We start from the raw sequence: 19732 nt of genomic DNA on the forward strand, positions 1-19732 counted from the left end.
TATTCTGATTGTTGAGGAGAGTTGCCTGTTTTTGCATTGGAATGAACACTGATTAATTTTTTGGCTAATCTACAGTCAGGCTTCTTTTTTGGAACTTGAACTAAGAGCTATAGAAAAAGTATACAGGAAGTGCCAAACTCTTAACTAAAAAGCTGAGAGAGAGAAAGGTCTGGCAGCTGTAGTGGTGTGTGCAAGATGATTATGTGCAGAAAGCCAGGTGAGAGAGAATGGTGAAAAGAATAATCGAAAGAGAACGTGAGGCCTCCAGGAGTCAGGGAAAGAATGAAAGTAAGAAGAGCAAGACTGGGAGCAGGAGAGGTGAGAGAGGATGCCTGAGCTCTACAGCAAAGTCCTTTCTAGGTCTAGTTCAAGTTCTTCTAAGTACTCAGAAACATATATCCTTGTATCAATCCCTTTTCCCCTTGTTAAAAAGAAAACCACAGGCCCAAAATGGCATCACTTAGGCCAAGTCACTAAACTGGGGCTTAGTACCTAACTAATTGCAATTTCAACCTCCCCCCAGAAATGTAAATCTTAACCGGTTAGTCAGGAACTTCCTGATAAGCACCAGTGAGGTGATCTGTCACCGGGGCCCTCCACATTCCCCAGTGGCAGACAGTTCACCTAATAAGACCTCCTGCCCTTAAACCTAAGGAAGGATGACCTTACCTGAAACAATCCTTTCTTTTCATTTGCTAACAACTTTCTTGTTCCACCGTCCTTCCTATAAAAACCTTCCATTTCGTACAATTTCTTGGAGCTCTCCTCTATTTTCTAGATGGGATGCTGCCAAATTCATGAATTGCTTGATAAAGCCCATTAGATCTTCATATCTACTTGGTTAATTTTTGTTTTTTAACACCCTAAAGTCATTTAAGAAATCTGTTTTTTATTATGTAAAGAACTCTATCTGAAAGAGCGACAGCAGAGCTGAAATAAATTTCCTAGAGATCATCAATTTCATATTTATGCTGCACTTAGCATCAATGAAAACTTTTTACCATTTTGTTTCCATATAACTTACACAAACTGGCATATTCTTGTCCTGAAGAGAGCCTGGGGACATGATGGAAAATTATTGTTAAGACAGTCTGTCACTAATGGCTCAGTGGACTCAGCTTTTCTCTTCCCTGAGCTTTGCCTGAGCGCCTTCTTATGGTTTTACCACCAGTTTGCATTCCACTGTGTACAAGTCTAAGTCGAAATTAGTTGGATAAAAATTTTTTTTCTCACCAGCAATTCAACTATTTGCCCTTGTGTCTTAAAGCTCTTTGTATCTATTGGTATCTGGAAGTTTCAAGTACCTACCTAATACTAGGTACTTTCCTTTTCATTCTTTACCATTCCCTGTTAATTTTTTTCTTCCAACTCTGATACAATTCAAATAACATTTCAGGCTTTTACTATGAGTTTGGTTATTTCAAGAGTACACATTGTTGCCACATAGAAAACCACAAAATTAGACAGGATGTTAGAAACCAAATTATGCAGAAGTTTTTATAAACATCTTAAAATCAAATTTTATCACATAGAACACTCATTTCATGCATTTCTGTCTACTCTGAAGTATGTGAAAGATTAGATATTCTATTGCTTTATATTTCAGCCAATTACTTATCACACAGTGTGACTACACAGATCTTTAATTGGATTAGGTGAGGGATGAGTGCTTGAGCTTCTTTCTTCATCTCAGCCTTCATCCTTTTTCCAGAATCTAAACCATGTACTGCTTGTAGTTCACTTTCCCGAAAGTGGATTTCTGAAAACTGATCAACAAATGGAAACCCTATATGTTTTCAGATTTCAAATGTAAAAAAGAATGATATCTAAATTTTATCAAATTGTATTCATAGAAACTGTGTAATAGGTATGACACGTACCGACATGGGTGCAAAACTGCCTCTATTTCATTATGAACAAAACAAATTTAGCTATGAAGCCCATATTTTTACTAATGTGAAGAATTTGTTTTGTTTTATCCATTAAGTATCTCAATTTTCTTAATTTCCAAAAAGATTTAAAAAAAAAACAATTTCAAAAGCAATTCTTCTCATAGGGAAGCAGGGAACTAAATATATGTCAGGGAGAAAGGGAATACTTAACTTCTTTTTCTACTTTTCTCTGTGGTAGATTATATTATTTGTTCAAACATTCTTGCTGCTCCTCCCTTGGGGTCCCTCTTTGATTAACCAGGGACAAGAGTCTATTTTCCCTCCACATTGACATCAAGTTTTGCTATATTGCTAGCCTCGGCTAATAGAATGAGCAGACAAAAAACAAATAAGCAACAGCTAAACAGATTTTTATAAGCTTTATGGGAAGTTTATGAATTTTCTGGTTCTATAATTTTTTTTTTCATTTTCTCTGACCAGATGACTCTCATGTCCCACGTGAGGGTTATTCATTTGAACCCTTTATTGTGGATTCATAAGAAAGAAGAAACGGAGTACTAACACAGATGACCCACAAAAAATGACTGAAAATAAACTCTTTCTTGGTAAAAACCCTGTAGATTTTGGGGGTAGTTTGCCCTCAAGCGTAACTTAAGCAGAAATGAATAATACACTCTCTACTTATATACCTTCTTCCCTCAAAGATATATTATCTTCACTGCATCCATATTATTATATTATGTAACCATAGATACTGAACTAAATTGGACCCTTGAACTGCATTCCTTCTGTCTCTCTGAACCCTATTCTTTTTTTCTTTTTTCTTTTTTTCCTATGAACTTCATTGCAGGATATGAAGTAATTTGGGGGGAATGTTTTCTGGAAATTTACTGATGATAAGCAGCAGCATAAACAAAATTAAACACCAATCAATTTGAAATATGTTGCAGCTTGAAGTAAACTCTTGTTTAGGAATAAAATAGTAACAAAAGGGTTTTTAGGAATTTTATGGTCACAAACTGCCTAAAGTTATAGAAAAACAAGTTCTCTAATTAGGTTGAATCTTCACATGGAAATCAAAATAAGTGCTTACATACAAACTTGAGAACTAGAGTCATTATGTTACTTTTGTTTTATCTAGGTCATATTTTTATTAATAGTATAATTCTTTCTTTTCTTATGAGAATGATTATTGGGAAGTAGTGGTAACAGTGGGACCTTGAAGGTCTCATCATGGCTGAGGGTTATTTAGTGTTCTCTGGAGATCTTCACAGGACTCTCAGTCATAACTTGCATTATTAACAGGCAGACATCTTGTGCAAATGATTTTCCTTATCAGACAAAACATATTAACTAAGAATACAGGGAAAGCTACATTTTTGTGTCATCTATGCTTAGGCATTGCATTTCATAATTATTGCTACTTATTGATATTTTTAAAATGTAATGTCTTAGAGGAAAATTAAAACAAGTTGAATTCCTAGTTTTTTCTTTCTAGATCTCTAGAATCAGATATTCTATTAGATAGCATGGTGAGATTACTTAGAATCTTCACTTTCATTAATATGTTTCTTTCCTAATCTCATTTAGTTTGTCTAACTCCTTCCGTGAGAATCTGGAATGTATATCTGTATCACTAACACATGAATAAAGAGGTAAATTCCTTTGCTTCTCATTCATGAGTATAGGATTTGTTATACATCTACTTCTGTGAAATAAGTCCCATGGAAGTGACACATCTGTTAAAAAAAGCATCATACCATCTTAGGTCACAATAATTGATCTATATCATCTAGCATAAAGAAAGTAACATGCCCACTTCACTTTGCAGTATTTTGCTCTCATATCTGGACCAAATTTTAGAGAGCAATTGCCAAAGCAGAGTGTGTTCAGAGTAGTGAGATAAAACCTAGTTTTTTAAGGCATACACATTGATATATCTTAAAAATACGCACGTCTAAAAAAATATTGATGAGACCTAGGATATTTAATTTTTAGAAGAGAAACTCAAATTGTGGGGAGTCATAGTATATATTATCTTAAAGTATTCAGGAGATGATTGTGTAGAAACGACAGTAAATTTAATCTATACTGCTCCAGAGAGAATATAATTAGGTGGATGAAGATATTGGGAACACATATTTTTAGCTTAAAATTAGGATAACTTTCCTGCCAATTGTAGTTTAAAAAGATAGAATGAGCCGTTCTGTGATAAGGAGTATGTCCATTCCTTGAAGTAATAAAGGAGGGAAAGTGATATGTGGAAGCTCTTCCAAAGACATCCTGACATTGGATGAGAGAACTGGACTAAAAGACAGGAAAATCACCTCCAGTATTCAAAACCCTTGAGCCCTCTTACTCCTTGATTAACAGTAAGGTTAATATAGCTACACATATAAAAACAATAATATAAATAACAAACATAACAACAAGAATTAGTGTTTACTTAAGGCTTACTTGCTGCCAGACATTATTCTCCATGTGTTATAGTTAAGAAACCATCATGAAATGGGTAATGTTATTTTCCCATTTGGAGATAAAGATAAATGGCTCATTCACTTGTGCAAATTCAAAGAGCTAATAAATGAAAGTGGGATTTGAATCCAGATAGTTTGAATTCTGAGAATACAATTTAACTATTAGGTCACACTAACCTCTCTCTTTTAGACATTGTGTTACCTTTCTTATACGTTTCCATAGCCATAAAAATAAATACTTATTGTCCTTGTTAGTAAAATAGAAAAAAATTTTCTTAAAGCCACATCTAGCAATTTCTAAATTATATATAATCTAGAAATAGAGAAATTCTACATCTCTTATGCAAAAAAATTACACACTGCTTTGTGCATCAGTAGATATTTACAATGATATCAAGTGCAATATTTTTTATAAAAATGTAAAATTAAAAACAATTAAAAAAACCAATCAACATGGAATAGATAAATTCATTGTGGTAATCATTTGATAGAATATTATTTGGAAAAGTAGGTATTCATGAATATCTGTGAACATGTTCAGAACTCAAAAATAAATCACTAAGTAAAAAACGTGGGGCGCCTGGCTGGCTCAGTCAGTAGAGCCTTTGACTCCAGGTCTTGGTGTTGTAAGTTCGAGTTCCACACTGGGTGTAAAGATTACCTTGAAATCTTAAAAAGAAATGCAAAAATCAAGAACATCATTTACCTAACTTTGGAAACACACAAAAGTGATACTGTATATTAAGTAAAGATATATATGTAGTGAAAGGACATGCATTTATGTTAGTTGGTTGTTCTGGAAAGGAAAGAAGAAAAATACAACTGGGAAAAGCTATAAAATATAGTACAGCCTTCAACTGTATTTGTAACATTTTATATCTTTTACATAACAATACTGCGTAATACTATATTTTATATAAAATACTATGCAGCAAAATAGAAAATATATAGAAAATATGATAATGTTAGCATTTATTAATTGTAGATGGTCATTACTTGGATTCTTGATATTTTTTCTTATACTTTTCCTTGATTATGAATATTTAAGCTAAAAATCAATTATAACATATAACAACAAAAGACTAGAGAGAGAACATTTCCACTGTTCATTGTCCCCAAAATGTTTAATTTTTGAAATTCTAAAATCTGCCTAAATGAAAGCAAAAAATACGGCATCAAGGCAACATTAAAAAAAGAGTAAGTTCTTGAAACATTATTCTATTTGGCCATTTTTATTACAATGTGACTAAAAGAATAGGGAGTCTTTTACTTTTGTATGAGGCTGTTCTCTTTTATAATTTTCAAAGTCAATTTTCATGAAAGGCAAAAATGTTTCCTGGCTAACTTCACTACCAGTTTCACAGAATGGATAATCGATAAGTGCTAATGTAATAACTACATAGAACTAATAAAAGCACCCCTCTTCTAAATGTACTGATTTTTCTTTTTAAGGAGCCTTTCTCACGAAGGACGTGACAAGACTTGGCAGACTGTATGAATTTGAACATAGCACTCTCTTTGGCTGTCTGTCCCATGCACAAATACCTTTAGAATTTTACTGTCAGAGAGGGTTTCTTTTTTGCCTCTATTTTGCTTTTATTGTGAGAAAAATGAATAAATAAAGTTCTTTCGGGGGTAGGGCTACTTACTCTTTATAAACAGAAGCATCAGCTTAGTTGAATGTGAACTGTCTGACTAATAAATGGAAAGCTGAAATAGCATTCTTGATATGTAATCTTGATACCACTTTAAGTCTTGCAACATCAAGTATAAATCTTGGAACAGATATAATGCAGCACAAGAAGAAGCACATAATCTCTTGATAGACCCTGCCCTCAGAGAGCCTGGCTGACTAGATAGTGTGATCTTGCCCCGCACTTCAGAGCACAAGAGAACAGCCAACCATCCTCATTCTTTCTCTGACTCTAACCGCAGCTCTCCACACAAAGATCAACTAACTTGAGGAAGACCCAGGTCCTTAGACTCTTCACTCATTCTTTCAGATAAGAACAGAATTTCATTTTGAGAAAGGTTGGGTTTCTGCAAAGCAGGTAATAACATAACTGACTTATTACAACTTTCTCCAATTTATTGGCCTTCTCAGCAGTTAAATTATATATTTATCCTAGATTCCTCAACCTTTCCGCTCTTGACATTTTGGGACAGACAATTCTTTGTTGCAGTGGGCTTTCCTGTGCATTGTAGCAACATCACTGGCTTTTATATATCAGATGCCAGTAGCAAACTCCCCCTTAATGGTGATAACTAAAAAGGTCTCCAGACATTTTTTTTAAGACAGTGAGAGAGGGGTAGGGCGGGGGCGAGGGAGACAGGGAATCTTAAGCAGGGGCCTTGTACAGTGTAGAGCCCAGAGCAGGGCTTGATCTCATGACCTGACCTGAAATCAAGAATTGGATGCTTAACCCACTGAGCCACCCAAGTGCCCCTCCAGACATATCTAATATCCCCTAGAGGGAAAATCTACTTGGAGTTAGAACCATTGTTCTCCCATGAGCCCAATTCTGCAAACCTAATCTCATTCGGGTGTTCTGTCCAGCTGCCTGGTCCTACACTGACTGATGGCATATCCCACGTTCTTCCTCTGAAATTCTACTCTGCAAGTTTTGGGCCTGTCAGATGGCTTCTCTGCAAAGTTCGTCTAGATATGGAAAGTGGGCATTCTTTCAATTGATTTTTATTTCAAATAAAATGAAATATTGGTAAAATAAAATAACTGATTAAATAAAAGTATCTGTTATTTATAAAACGTAGGAAAAGTATAGAAAAGACCAAACTCAAATAAAACATTACTCATATATATTGTCCAACTATAGGCATTACAAAAATTATTCTATATATTCTCATAGATAGCTCTATATAGGTGCATGTACATTATATGTTTGTGTTTTCCAAATGAGATTACATTGTGTCTATCCATATGTAGTCTGTTTTTAATCATTTAACATCTTTTTTCACAGTATATTGTCTTCTAATACATTATTTTAATAGTTCATGCTATTTAATTACAAATGTTTCATTATTTAGTAAACCAATGTCCTATTAGAAAGCTTCAACTTTTAAATGAATGTAAAAGATCTAAATTCCACAGGAAATATATTCTAGAAAGCCTATAGTCCCTGACATCATATTGATACCAATTATGGATTTTATGTCAAAGGAATTAGGCCTGTTTTCTTCATGAAGTCAGCCAGGTTGTTGCCATAGATCCATGGACCTCTGTATCTTATTAGGCAAATGGCTACATCTTCCAGTAGTACTTTGACATTAGTAGAAGATTTATCTCCCAGGAACTGAGATTCTTCTCTTGGAATGTGACCGGAGGGAATTTAAAACTATGGAGATGCTTATCTGATAATATTCCTTCTAGTTATTACAGTATCAGTAAAAGTTATAAAGGCAGAATAGGGTTGTTGAGCTTTAAATAGAGGAGGAAATGTACAAAAGTTTGGTAAGTCTATTTAAAAATAAGACATAGACCAGAGTTCAAGTTCTTCTGAGTAAAAGTTAGTCTAACTGCTATATGTAATGTGTGCATAGGTGCATTAGAGTGTATCTGTATTGTATTAGAGTCTAAAAGTTGTGTTTATGACAATTATCTCAAAAAAGTTTTAAGTGGTACCATGTAATGGGTTAAAAAGAAATTGAGTGTACTTTGTTATTTTTATTTGATCCTGATCACTTAAATTTCTAAGTATCTTATATGAAATAACTATATGGGTAATAACTTTTCATTCAAAACATGTATTTTGTTTAAAATAAAAATATTTTTATTTTTATCTCTTTGTTAAGTATATATTTATGTTTTCACTAATCTTTTCTAAAAGAAACCAAAAAAACCATGCTGCTCAGTGTCATTTGGAATTCTGAAGAAAAATGGCTCACTAAGGTGGATTTATGATTATCTATCTCCCTTTGTCTGATGATATAGGACACAGCTACCCAAACAAGAATGGTTGGCAGGCAGAATTTGATGAGATTTTTTGTAAGAATCATAAAAATATTGCTAATAGATAAACTTTGTTTTAGAAATTTAAAAGTTATTTCTCATAAGTTTACATATGTTTGTTAAAATATTCTCACAAATTTCTTAGGAAAAATTTCAAAGTGCAAAATAAGACAGCATATAAATATACAACATGGACATATTTACTGAGTATTAACCATAGAACAGTCTCTGTTCTAGGATTTAAGGAAACGCTAAAGAACGAGGCAAGTAAAACCCTTGTCTTCTTGAAACCTTCATTTTAGAGCAATAAACTGAATGTCACTAATGATGTAATGATGATTACAGAGAACAAACGAATGTCTCACCTTATAAAATATCTCCTTTTAAAGCTGCTTAGAAAAAAATTATTCCAAGAGCTTCATGTAAAATTCTATTTCTTTAATTTATACAAAATTGTGTTAGTTTTTCTTGTAGAGGTTTTCACTAATTACAATATCTGAAATGTAAAAACAAATTTTTATTCATTTCACATCTTGATTAATTTCTTAAAACTTTTAGAATGGAATTTTCTGGTTAAAATTTTTAAATCAGTGTTTAACCCGCTGACTTCAGCGCTTATGATAGTACCTATCTAACAACTCCCTCAACGATACTTTTAAAGGTTTTGTTCTCAGTTTTACAGGCAAAACATACAAAAATTTTAATTTGCAGCCCACTGAGGAACAAGGAAGCTGTTCATTTTCTTATTAAACATTTTCATTTTTCTTTCGTGAAGTGTTATTTGTATTCTTTGCTCATTTTTTACATATTTGGTGTGCATATTTTTTGATTTATAAGAGTTCAAACTTCATATCCCAGATTTTCCCTTTTAAAAATCTTAAAATTGAGGTAAAAGGTAAATGGACGTTTATTTTTAATTATTAAAACGTGCCAAATTGCCAAAATTTGGCTCAAGAAAACAAAATATTAGTTATTATTTGTTAAAGGAATATATACATATTATAGGTGTGTATATATATACGTACATATACATGTTTAAGGATAAAATGCAATATTTTCTCTATTGCATTGTACTAAAACAAGGAAATCTGTATGATAATATAACAACAGTAATAATAATGATGGTATTAATAAAAATTATTGAGCACCTAGTATATATATGCCTTGTAATCTGCTATACCTTTTACAAATAATTATTTTAATCCTTAAACAATCCTTTAAAGTAGCCATTTTTTACTATTTTAAAATTGAAGGAATATGAACATCAGAAAGCTTAATTCAATTGACCAGAGTTTAGCACTTACAAAACCAAATCTCCAGTAATCCCTCATTTGTGATCTTTCCCGTGGGCACTACTGTAACAACATCCACCATGCAAGTGATTAGAAGGCAGAGCAAATGACATTGATTCCCATCAACAAGGCTTTGTCTTGTCATCACAAAACTCATTTTATGTTCTGCCCTCTTTTATGTCTCATCTTCCTAATGAAGATTGAATTTGGGAAAAAGCAGTGTTTGCTTGGAGTCTTTATTTGAATGGGAGAAAACTGGAATAGAATCAAAATTTTCCAAAAATAGTGAGAAAACTGTGATATTCTGTATACCATCGTCCTTCAAATTCTATGAATAGGATTTATTTCTGGCTCATGGAAAACATGGGGGCTATTTGTGGTTAATTACTGCCCTCTGTTGACAACAATGTTAAATGTCTTAATTGTTTAAGAGTATTTAAGGTGAGAATTACAAGAAATTTCACCTATAAAGCTCATCTACAAAGATGAATAATTAAATCTAAAAGAATTGAAGAGTCTTGCCTAACAGCCATAGCTAGCTAATGATTAAGGACAGAAAGACACCTCATGTATCATGGTCAGTATTATGATGAGTTTTGTGTTGACTAAATTTAAAACAATATTTTTTCCCTGACAATATTTTCCATTTTCTGAGACTCAGAAACAAAATTTACAATAGCCAAAGAATTTTTTACAGTTATTAAATTTTTTTAAAAATAAAATGTCCAGGGGCGCCTGGGTGGCTCAGATGGTTAAGTGTCTGCCTTTGGCTCAGGTCATGATTCTAGGGTCCTGGGATGGAGCCCTACATCGGGCTCCTGGCTCAGCGAGGAGCCTGCTTCTCCCTCTCCCTCTCCCTCTGCCTCTCCCCCTGCTCATGCTCTCTCTCTGTATCTCTGTGTCTTAAATGAATAAATAAAATCTTTTTAAAAAATAAAATATCTGTTCGGGTGAAAAATAAATCACAAAGTACAGAAAAGTGGGAAATAGAAAATAAACATCTTTCTCCCACTCTCCACCTGATTCCACTTCCGGAGGTGGGTACTATTAACTCTTCGTCATTCTGGAAATTATTTGTATGTGTATATAGTTTTTTTTTTTTCAAAATTGAAGTCCTGTGCTCCATCTTTTAAAAAAAATTTAAAACCTATATCTTAGAGCTAATTCCATATTATCACATAAAGATATAAAGTATTTTTTTTAATGCCGCGGACTTTTATTGACACTTTGAGAATTAAGGCAAGTTTTGAATGTCCTTAATTAGGTTTGCTGATATTTCCTCATTATTAATTTAAGTTGTGCATTCTTGGACTGTTAACATAAGTGAGGCTGTTCTGTTCTGATTTCATTCTAGCAGGGGGCAGGTGATTTTGATTTGTCTCATTACTGATGATGGATAGTCACTTTGATCATTTAATCGAGGTACTACCTGCAGACCTCTCCATTGTAAGCTACCCCATATTTCTGCTCTGTGCACTGAGAGGATTTGAGTGGCAGAAGTGCTCAGCTAAGATATAAAATCAAAATGATTACTTTGTCAAATCCTTTCTCTCACATGGAAGGAATGGAATAGATCTCCATATGTAAGTATTATTTTCACAGTAGTACTGAGTATTGGTTTCCTGGCCTCTCATTTGATTCCAGCTCCCATTTCCGGAGGGACACACAGATTAGTGGGGTATTTGCACAGTTACACATGACTGTGAGGAATAGTTTGGTATATTAAATAATTTAGATAGGTCTGAAATTTGTTAATAAGTAAGACTATAGGTAACACGTGAAGCATAAAATAATATTTTCATTGGCAACTAGATGAACCAGAACTGCTGACAGTTTTTTCTTAAAACATTTAGTAAGACTGTCATATTTTCAAAAATCATATTAAAATTTCAGTCATGTAAATGTTTTTAAATTTTGATACTCATTAAAATTTTTCACTTTGCAACATTTTAATATTTTCAATGCTCTAGAAGAAAAGACTTTTTGAAAATATGAAATTTTTAAATGTTCAGATTTCATTTAATTTTAATTTGACAAAATATTTCAAATTGCATACACTTAAAGAAGAACAAAATTATACCAATATCTTGATTATAACATAATTATTAACTTTGTTGAAATGAAGGCAAGAAAGATCAATGGCATGGAATATAAATATAAATACTTATGAATCATGTATGTATTTAGTTTGTTATTCATCCAAAACATCACTGGCCAATTAACCAAATACCCAAATATGCAGAATAAAAATTCAATTGAGATGTCTTGGTATTTTGTCAACTTTCAGCCATATAAAAATGATAGATTTACAACATATTTTACAATTTCATCTTTATGAAGTGTATTTGTCTCAGATAGGAATATTTTATGCAATAATGTGCTAATTTAATTAACAACATATGGTCATCATTAATGCCTTGCTGCTTTCCACTTCACCTTATACAGAGGTGTTTTCTGAATAATCCATTTATCAAGTATTTATTGACCACCTACTACGTGGCACTACTGGGACTATAAGCAATAAACAAACCAGATAAACATTCCTGCCTTCTTGGAACTTAACATTTTTCTTCAAAGCGTTCAGGGCACATATTCAGGCGTATGTCATAGCTCTTGCCCATGTGATAGCACACACAAACTCTCTCAATTTTCTTCATTGACATGGCAAATTTTGGCTGAGTTAACATGGTTTTCGTAGGATGAAGTCATCATTGTAGAGAGATTTATCAGAAGACTTGAAGAAAAGGTCTGGCCTTGGGGAAAATGTTTAGGGAGCAAAAGGAAGCAGAAGAATAATAGGAAAATGTCAATGCAACCAACAGTATTCCCAAAATTTAATGAGTAGAATTAAAAGAAGAAACAAGGAAAATACAAATTGAGTTTTGTTTCAGGCTAGACAGACATTCTAGAAAGTCAGCAGAATATGGTTGATTAATTGATATCTCAACATGTAATAAGCAATCACAAAACCACATCCTCTATATCCCTATGGAAACATAGTGATAAACAGGTGTTGTCCATTTTGCACGCACAGCAAAGCAAGGCTAATTAAAAGTACTATACTTGCAAGTTCAATTCCCTTAACAGCAAAGCCAATTCAGAAGAGGGTATTTTCATGGCATGATTTTCTTTTTCTGAGTTCTATTAGGATTGTGTCAGATCCCTATAGTAATGATTCATTAGAGAGCTTAGAAAGTGGGGTGCCTGCCAAAAACTCACCTGGACTGAGAAGAGTATTTCCACTTTTTTGACCACAGTCATTTTTCTCTCTTTTGATGTGGAAGTCATTCAGAATCCAGGTGACATTCATTAAAACCAAAGTCAGACTAAACAATGAAAGCATAACAATACTTGGTTTTCTTTCTCTTGCAAAGTAAGTAATGAAATGCATAAATGACAAGAGCAACCTAGATTTTTCATGTTTATCTGAAAGTCAGCGAGTGTACCTTTCCTTTCACAAAAATGGATGACAACTGATATGCATTTACTTTGTGTGATATTTCAGGCATCATTACCTACATGTCACTAAGCATGGAAATTATTTTCAGTGAGTTTTAACATTCCTTTATGCCACCTGTGTTAGGGGGCTGTTTTCCATTTTGAAACATTTCCCATGCTACTTGTTTTATTAATGCTTTGTGGACAGCGTTTATCACTCATAATCAATAAGGACCCAAATTCATTTTACTGTCTGAAACAACCTTAACTCCGGTCCATTCCACTGTCTCTCTTCCTCTTTAGAAATAGTCAATAGCCTGAAGTTGGGATGAATTTCTCCTATTTATTTATTTATTTATTTATTTTAAAAATATTTTATTTATTTATTTGAGAGAGAGAGCGTACACGCAGGGGAGGGGCAAAGGGAGAGGGAGAAGCAGACTCCCCGCCAAGCAGGGAGCCCAATGCAGGACTCCATCTCAGGACCCTGGGATCATGACCTGAGTGGAAGGCTGATGCTTAACCGACTGAGCCACGCAGGGGCCCCTCCATTTACGATGTTGTACAATGCTATGTATGATTTTTACACAAATAATTTATCCAGTTGCTTTTTATTTTATTTTATTTTTAAAAAGATTTTATTTTTAAGTAATCTCTACGTCCAACATGAGGTTCCAACTCATAACCCCAAGATCAAGAGTCGCATGCTCTTCGGACTGAGCCAGCCAAGTGCCCACCCCACAGCCAAGTGTTTTTTGAAAAAATACATAGTTTTTTGTTTTATGCTTTTAGTTTCTTGTTTTTTTATTTAATGATTTTACACATACTTATTTTCTGGTCCTTTTATTTCTTTGGTATTTTTTTTCTATTTTCTGAGGTTTGGGGGACTCTAATCATCCTGTTGGCTACATATGTGAAGGGTTGCTTATGATGCTAATAATTTTGAAAATGTTTTTAGCTTCACAGTGAGATTACTTGTGATAATCCTGTCTTGGATTACATATCTTTTTAGAGTGTGTACATTTGCATTTGCCCGGTATTCCAAATGACAGTTGTTATCCTACCTGCAAACTTTCTGTCACCCTTTTATTTTATAAAGGCATTTTATTTCATAAAATTGTCATAATGTATTGACTTTATTAGGACAACATAATTTACTACTGTTGCTGGCAAATTGTTAGAGAAACGTCCCCAGAATACCCAAGCAGATATATCCAGTAGGTAATTATATATATAACATTCATGTTTAGAAGAGAAGTATTAGAAACAGAAAAATATTTGGGATTCATACATATTTGTTGTATCTGCTAACAAGGATGTGAGAGTGATAACTGAGGTGCAGTCTTTAGATTAGAAGAAACAAATGTGTAAAAACTAGGGAAAGATCAGCAATCAGTGGATGACCAAAGAAAGAGGAACATGTATAAAGCTGGATTGTATCATTGATTTCCTAAATCTATCCTTCTTGATACCCTAGAAGTTTCTTAACTCCTCTGTCTCTCTTAATGTCTTGTGGATGGTAGCTCCTAAACAGTATTTTGATCTTTTCCATCTCTTCCATCCCCTAAGCTACCACCTTGGTTCTTCATTTCTTATTCAATTATTGCCATAGTTGTCTCTCTGACTAAGGGTTAGTTTCCAGTAATTTAGTTTCCAGATTGATATCAATGTGATCCTTTACAAACAAAACTCTGATCATGTCACTCCCTATGTAAATATTTGGTGCAGTAACTTTACAAATGTCTATTAAACACTTACTATGTTCTAAGTGCAGTACAAGATTTCATAATCTAAAATAATCATTCCAGTGGTCTACCTAGTATGTGACACCCAGAGTAGATTATTTTTTAACATCTCCCTCTCTGACAAATTTTTTTTCATTAATAACCTGAATTTTTCTGGAGCAGTTTAGGTTCTCAGCAAAATATGACAAAATTATTTTTTAAATGACCATGAAGCTAAATTATACATAACATTGGGGATATTGGATGTTCAAAAACAGATTCAGACATTGCCGTGATTGCTTTCCAGTGTGGGCTTTTTGGTTTTGCTTTAAACGCTTCCTTGTTGAGCTCTACTGGATTGCTGAGAGGAGAGAGGTTTCGTGGGGAGTGACGGAATTAACTTTGAGGAGGCTACAGTGGACCCAACCTCTCCCAGGTATGAGAAGACTGGAAAAGAAGGACTTAAGACTCTCGAGACTTAATCTATGGAAAACAACATAAAAAAGGAACTTTCAGCTCACTGGCTTTCTAATGTTTATTTTACCTACAAATAAGAGCTTTCCCGCTTCTCTCTGATAAGACCATGGTTAGAAACGAAACATTTCAAGTAAAAACCGATTTTAATTGTTTCATGTTGGTACAAGTGTCACATTCAATTTTCTTTCTGAAATTTAGAGTAATTATGAACCAGTTGCTGGTTACACAAAAATATTGCAAATGATTACAAGTTTCTCCAGATTTCTATAGAAGGAAAAGAACCAATATTTTTACAATAGTTTTTATATTTACTTAAGTTTGATCTGTCATCCTTTGTTACATTGTTACAAATGTACAATGTACAAATGTTACAAATCTTATAAAATAAGTTTTATGTAAATAAGTGTCCAATAATAAGTGAGTTTTAATACTACTGGAAGTTCTGCAAAAGAACTGCAATTTAAGTAACTACTACACTGTAACTCTGATGTAATGTTTTATTTTCTTGATCTGTTCTTTAATTTCTCAGTAATCAATTAGAAGTCAAAAAGAGGAATATATTTTAGTTTTAAAGATATTATTTAAATTTATTTTTTTAAGATTTATTTATTTTAGAGAAAGAGAGAGAGAGAGAGAACATGAGCAGGAGGGGCAGAGGGAGAGGGAGAGAGAATCTCAAATAGACTCCGCACTCAGCGTAGAGCCTGACACAGGGCTGGATCCCACGACACTGAGAGACCCTGAGATCACAACCTGAATCAAAACCAAGAATCAGATGTTTAACTGCACCACCCAGGTGCCCCATTATTTAAATTTAGTAAAAACTTTCATGCATGGAATAAAATTTTCACTCACTAAAAAATATTATTCTTCCCAGTTCATACTGTTTCAGTGTTTTAATTTTTAATCACAAATGCAAAAACAGGTCTCTTATTGTTTACTAACTGAGCTCTGTTTAAACATTAAAGCTTTATTACTTTTCAAAAAATAAACATTAAAGCTTTATTAAAAAAAATCCTTAAAGCTTTATGTAATATGAAATCTTCTAGAGCATAGAAAAATGGAATGTTTCTTAAGTCATTGTATCATTTATCATAACCTTAATAGTATAACACATTAGGAAGCTCTAGGATAATTCATTTAGCACTATTATTTTTCTAAATACATTGATTAGAAATACAATTTCTCATAGTGTGAAAAGAATAACACCAGAAACAGAAAGGATTTAGGCAGAAATGTTAGTTTTGTTCAGAATTAGGGTACCAATCTTAAGCAATTACAAATACACATTAAAAAAGAAAAACCATATGCCAAAAATATTTGCTTAAATTCTGCATCCAATCTGAATTAAATTTCTAGACATTAGTAAGGAAAGAGGAATGTACAGAAACTGTTTAAAAACAATGAAGAATATTCATACACACACATATACACAGATAAACCAGCAAACAACACATAAAATAGTGAAATGCTGAGATAATTAAAAATAATGAAAAGACGGGAATGTCCATTATCATGATCTTTTTCAATATTCTTTTTGGTACTTTAGATCTGCACTGTCCAACACAGTAGCCATTTTTCATATGTGAAAATTTAATTTAAATGATTTATGATTAAATGAAATTTAAAAGTCAATTCCACAGTTGGACTAGCCATGTGGGCCTAGCACCTACCCATTGGTTAGTGAAGATTTAAAACATTTCCATTATCACTGAAAGTTCTGTTGGAGAGTGCTGTTCTTCTAAATAATGCAAGAAGACAAAAAAATAAATAAAACCCAATTTGTATATGCATTAAAATAGAGAGAGAAACTTACTCTTAGGTGTAGGTAACTGGAGTGCCTACCTAGAAAACTGAAGAAACTGCAAGTACATCAATAAGGAGATTTGTTGATTGTTTAGGTTAATACACACAAAAAAATCAGTGTAGCATTTTATCTCTATTAAAAATTACCATTAAGAAATGGAAATAAAAATACTGATATGGTAGTAAATAATAAACACATAATTAGTAAACGACGGAATACCATAAAGAAATTTAATGGCAAAAATGGAAAATCTGTATAATTTGTTTTCAGTGTATTATTGATGGATGTTAAACAAGACCTGCACAAAATGGAGAAACCATGTAGCTAAATAGAAGTGATTGCAAAATTAATAATTTCAAGCAATTCCATAGTAATTTGATTTTACTTTAGATTTTAAATAGGATTTTGTAATTCAGAAGAATTATATCTAGCAAAATTATGAAGAAGAACTGAAAGAGCAGGTTCTGTTCTTGCCTTACTAGATATTAAAATTGAGTATGAAAACATCATATGCAAAAGGAAGTGTATTGTCTCATTAAGGTGCCCAGTAAATAGTGGAATATATAAAAAGCCTATAAAGGAATTTAATATAGTGCTATAAAGGAAACATTTTAATTCAGTGGGAAATTGCTTATTTAAAAATGTTGCCGTGCATTTATTAATCATCTGGCAGAAGAAAAGCCAGATTTTTACTTCATCATTTAAAAATCAATGTCAATGAAGTAAATATTTAAGTGTAAAGCAAATGAATAAATATTCTACAAAAATAATAGAAAAATGAAGTGCTATAGATCTTACCGAGCACAGGAGGTATTCAGAAAATATAAAAGGGATAAAAGTATAAAAGGGATATATTTAAGTATACATTTTTATTGTATGTCAAAAGATACCACAAAACAGCTGATGGCAAATAATAATAAAGGCTAAACAAATTTATCTTTATAACATAATTATACAAAATTAATATCTCCTACAAATATTTCTGATAAATTGATTTAAGAAAAGACAAATATCAAGCTAGAAAAATGGCCGTTGTTGCAGACATGGTTAATAGCATCAAATATTCACCAAATATAGCTCCCTTATATTTCCCAGACTTACTAACAGATTGGTACCATAAAACTAGTTAGCATAAGAAGTCATAGATACTATTTGAAAGCTAAGGCTGGGAAGAGCTGATATGTCTCCTCTATAATTCTTTGAGTTTTTGGAAATTCTCTTAGACCAAATACTATAGGTGGTTCAGATACAACACTGTAGAGCCTTTTTCAGTCTAAGTCCCTTAGTGACTGCAGGTCTAAGTTTACTGCTAATCCACTTTGGGCATGTAACATGATTGAGAAATAAAATTCTCTTGCATTAAGCCATCAAAGTTTCTGTGTTAATACATTACCAGAGCATATCCTAGATTACCCTAATATAGTAGGCAAGGCACAGAAGAAATAAAACAATAACAAAATCTCTAGGAATATTTTCAACCTCATAAGAATGCAAGTTAAAGCAATAATTAAATAATACTTTTGTCTTCAGATTTACCAAACTTGATAATATCTAGTGCTATGACACAATAGGGAAAATGAGACTCTCATTTTCTTACATGATTTGCTACAATTTTTTGAAAAGTAAATTGTAATATCTATTAAGCAAACAAAAAAATAATCTTTAACCCAGCATTTCTATTTTAAAAAATGTTTCTGTAGAATATCATGTAAAAATTAAAGCAATAGTAATTAAATACACATACAAAGATGTTTGTTGCAGGTAGCATGATTTCAAAGTAAAACCAAAAAACTGGAACAATGAGACCATCCATCAACAGAAGAAAAGTTGAATAAGGCTTCTGATCTGAGGAATGGTTAATATGTTTGTCAAGAGAATTTTTTCAAAGTTAAAGTGTACTATTTGTAATCCACACCTTACCTCTTCTCAAGATGCTTTAACTTGTCAATGGCTCTCTTAAAATAAGGCAGCAAGAACTGAACACCAGACGCAGTCTAATCAGCTGGAGTTCACCAGTTGGCTTATTTCCTCCCTTTGTTTTAAAAAATAAATAAATAAATAATAAAAACAGAAGAAAAATAGAAATTAAAAAAATAAGGCAGATTAAATAAAAACCCTTGTTATGAATAGGCTATATTAAACTTGTGGTCAGCTAAGAATCTCTTAACATTTACTTTTCAGTGTGAACTATTATCAAATTATATCTCCCTTATATTTTTGTAACTGATGTAACATTTTGTATGTACCCATTAGTTTCATGGTGAGCATTCCATTTTTTTTTCATCTCATCATGATTGCATCAAGTTGTGATTTTTTTATCCATTGTATTAACTTTTCCCACAATGTTTTTAGGAACTGTAAATTACAGTAAAAATATTGAATTACTCAAGGACACAGAACAAAGTAGCATGATTGTGAAGTCCTCCACATCCCAAATACATGCAACACCCGATTTAATTTTTGCAATTTTGCAATATACCTACACATTCACCATTTCATTCAATATTCTCTGCCCCATATATTCAATCAGAATTATGAATAATGCGAGGTGCCTGGGTGGCTCAGTCGTTAAGCATCTGCCTTTGGCTCAGGTCATGATCCCAGGGCTCTGGGATCGAGCCCTACATTGGGCTCTCTGCTCAGCGGGAAACCGGCTTC

The 19732-nt window shown here is 32.8% G+C and overlaps 1 protein-coding gene across 1 annotated transcript in view; it reads right to left on the bottom strand.

The window, feature by feature from the left end:
• The window catches only part of TFPI (tissue factor pathway inhibitor), an 84510-nt gene extending 65419 nt beyond the window's left edge, over positions 1-19091 (bottom strand). The window contains exon 1 of the mRNA XM_027588236.1: positions 18995-19091. The gene's annotated coding sequence lies outside the window, so the exon portion shown is untranslated. The remainder of the gene's footprint in view (positions 1-18994) is intronic.
• Positions 19092-19732: the final 641 nt, after the last annotated feature.

This window comes from Zalophus californianus, chromosome 3, assembly GCF_009762305.2.
Source record: "Zalophus californianus isolate mZalCal1 chromosome 3, mZalCal1.pri.v2, whole genome shotgun sequence".
Lineage (NCBI taxonomy): Eukaryota > Metazoa > Chordata > Mammalia > Carnivora > Otariidae > Zalophus > Zalophus californianus.